General features: G+C 31.9%; 1 long non-coding RNA gene across 1 annotated transcript; it reads left to right on the top strand.

Annotated features, from left to right (window-relative positions):
• The first annotated feature begins 1973 nt into the window (after nt 1-1973).
• Nucleotides 1974-2462, top strand: LOC123653462. Its single transcript, XR_006743104.1, has 2 exons — nt 1974-2132; nt 2298-2462. It is a non-coding gene; the product is annotated as an uncharacterized LOC123653462 (long non-coding RNA).
• The last annotated feature ends 1230 nt before the right edge of the window (nt 2463-3692 follow it).

Genomic DNA, 3692 nt, shown 5'->3' with positions numbered 1-3692 from the left:
TGAGAATATTGATAACAAACTGCAAGTTGATGCTATATACACAGACTTCTCCAAGGCCTTTGACAGGGTAAATCACGCATTACTTGTTAATAAGCTGAGAACATTTGGTGTAGGAGAGAATTTGCTGAAATGGTGTGCATCTTATCTTCAGCGGAGATCTTCGACTGTTGTGATAGGCGGATACGTTTCACAGTCTTATATTGCCTATTCCGGCGTTCCACAAGGCTCTACTTTGTGACCAGTATTTTTCAACATCTACATAAACGACATTGCCTCGATATTTCAACACTCGAACGTGTATCTGTTTGCTGATGATCTCAAGTTGGTTAAAACCATCAGAAACATCTTTGACGTTGAACTATTGCAACAAGACCTCAACCGTCTTTCCCAGTGGTGTAATAACAACCAAATGTTTCTCAATGCCAAAAAATGTCACCTCATCAGGTTCACCAGAAAACATAACTTTGTTCAGAGTCAATACTATATTGATACTGAAAAACTAGCTGCTGTTCGATCGGTACGTAATTTGGGTATCATACTAGATAGCGAATTAAAATTTACCGAATATATCGATAGCATAGTCACCTCAGCTACAAAGTCCCTGGGTTTTGTATTGAGGAATTCCAAAGAGTTCAAAAAACCAGCTACTACAATTAAGCTTTATAATAGTCTGATCAGAAGTAAGCTAGAATACTGCAGTCAAATTTGGAGTCCTCACCACAAAATCCATTCGATTCAAATTGAAAGAATACAAAAGAGACTACTACGTCATCTCGCGTACCGCTCGAACGGCAGTCATAGTAGTAGTTCATACGGGGGTAGATTGATACAATATAATATGTTGTCACTGAAATCACGAAGAATTTTTTCAGAAATGATGTTTCTGCACAAAATACTCAATAATAGCATTGATTGTCCACCAATACTTCAATTATTTAATTATAATATACCATCCAGATTACCCAGGGTACCGCACGTCTTGATAAATGTATCCCTCTATAAATCCAACTTGGGCAAGTATTCCCCTTTGGCTCGACTGGCACGTACTTATAACGATCTGTCGTCAAACATTTCTGGCCTTGACATTACTTTTGATGGCTTGCATGTCTTTAGATTTAGATTGATCCGTTTCTTCATTGCTAATTGTTTACTGGAGTAATTTAATTGTTGATATTTTTTTGATTCCAATTTGTTACTTTCATAAAGTTATTGACGTGTATTTGAGAAGCTATTTATATATAAAATTGTCAAATAATTATATTTCTTTTTAAAAATCTATATCATTTTATCTAATTCAAAATTAAATATAATCTAATTCAATAATTAAATCTAATTTTTTAATGTATATTTTTATTTCATATTTACTATTTGATTATTGCATGTTGTGATAACCTTTAAAAAGAAATACAATTAAACTTCTTTAATCAGTTGTGTAAAATAATTCTTTTGTTTTTATTGCTGTAATTTCTGTTGGTAATCCTAATAAATAAATAAATAAACAAGATTAACTTCTACACAAACATTAATGCGAAACGTAAATGAACAAATAGGTACTATAAAATAAATTACTCGAAACAAAAAAATTACACGACACGTAAATAAACAAAAAAAAAAAAAAAGTTACAATAAAAAATAAAGAAACAATTAGAATACTTTAATAAAGATTGATGGTTTATATCAACTAAATTAAATGACCGCGACTCGGAGAGCAACTTAGCTATGAATATATGATGTTCTCACTAACGAGGCCGCACTCCGTCATTATCCTCTCAGTGTGCCTCTGCTTTAGAGTCCACTTATCTCCATTATCTAAAGGTGCTTAAGCCCCTAAAATTCCCTCATGATTCTTAAATTTACGATACAAGAAGAGATTTTAAGCGTTCTTATCTATTTTATCAGATGATATTATGAGGTGTTTCATGGCTGTCGTTTTGCAACGCTATGCAATGGAATAGTTAGAAGCGTCTGTGTTTTCTTATATATAGTGCATTGTGGTATGTTTCGAGGTTCGCGTATAGGCGGGTCTACTGACTCTCGGCGCGTGGGCATCAGTTGAATCAATGAAGTCTGACAAGGTGACGCACAATACTGTGTACACACGATTAGATGACCATTTCGATTAATTAGTCGAGGTAAGTCATTGATATAGTAATAACTGGTGATACTTATTTAATTATAATAATTCCTAGTAGTATAATTGTTGATAATTGACGTATTTGTAATAATTTTATGAATATGTTTTTATATATAATTTAATTGATCGAATCATTTGTTTACGATGTAAATAATATTTTCAGATAAAGACGAATCAATGACATCGGTAGATGAATTTGTAAATTCATCAGCATGGCTTATCAAGGTACCGACTGTGCCGTTTTTATTTGTGAACGTTTATGATAACGCGCCCGGATACAAAACGAAATATGATTATTAAAATTTGACAATACTATGTAAAAGCTTCAGTTTATTAATTAATTGTAGTGACAGACCTTACGAAATACATTCAGCTTCTGTCCTTTTTTAGTCACGTGTCTTGATCGAAAAAAAAAATCGTAAATTCAAAATACATGTCATAAAAGTTATGTTTTATGTCAAATGACATATATTTGTTCTTACGTAGATAAATGATTTGTTTTTTTTTTGTTTTTTTTTTCGAAAATTATAAAAGTGAATAAAACCTAATGTGGGAAATTTTCGTAAATATCTGCTAATATCGTAAAACTTTATTTATTTGTGATTATGATACCTGGGCATAGGCCAATGAGTAACGACCGCTATCAGGTGTACATGATAACAACCAGGACCGATGGCTTAACGTGCTCTCCGAGGCACGGTGGGGAGACCCACAAGGACTGCATAAACACCCAGAGACACCTAATAGATGCGAAATAACAAACATAAACGCGGATGAAACCGCACGGATAGCTTAATTTTTGAGTTCAATTTATCATTCTTAAAATAGAAGTGTGAACTAGTAGTGAACGTTTAACGATTAGGTGATAGTAGATACGAAACTGTAAATTTACGTAAACGTAAGCTTTAAGGAGTTAAGCAATATACGAATTGCTAAATTAGTTAATAATAATTTAACTGGTTTTTCCCGCAGTTCACCTATTCAAGCATCTAAGCTCTAATAAAATTTCGTGTATTAGTGTTCCAATTTTAATCCATTTTCGTAAGAGCGAACAAAAGCGTAACAAAATTAAATCCAAAATATCTATAGACAAATAAATCGCTAAGTATAATAAAAAAATCCTAATTATAAAATTCTATATATGCACTTAGTCTAGTGACATGTAGTCTACTACACGTCACTTATCATATATATATATATATATATATATATATATATATATATATCTTTAAAGAACTAAAACGTTGCAACTAGCAGTAGCTAAACCTTATTTAGTTAGATCATCAGTTATGTGTTGTAATATCTGGTGGTGAGTAATTAATATCTTTATTTTCATTTACTTTTTAATGTGTCACTTATTCCTAAAATCAGTTGGCACAGTTCGAATACATGTTTAGTGCCACTCATAAACATTGGATTTATGGCATAAATAAAATCGTAATAAAATGTGGTATTCATAGTTTGCAAACATTCGATCGTTATTTTGATACTTAAATTAACTATAGGTTTTTTAATGACATGCATACATAACTCCTCAGAGTAAATCTTACCAGATGAT

This window comes from Melitaea cinxia, chromosome 5 (assembly GCF_905220565.1).
Source record: "Melitaea cinxia chromosome 5, ilMelCinx1.1, whole genome shotgun sequence".
In the NCBI taxonomy this organism is placed as follows: Eukaryota; Metazoa; Arthropoda; class Insecta; order Lepidoptera; family Nymphalidae; genus Melitaea; species Melitaea cinxia.
The sequence above is the reverse complement of the archived record's forward strand: the minus strand, read 5'-3'. Positions and strand labels throughout refer to the sequence as shown.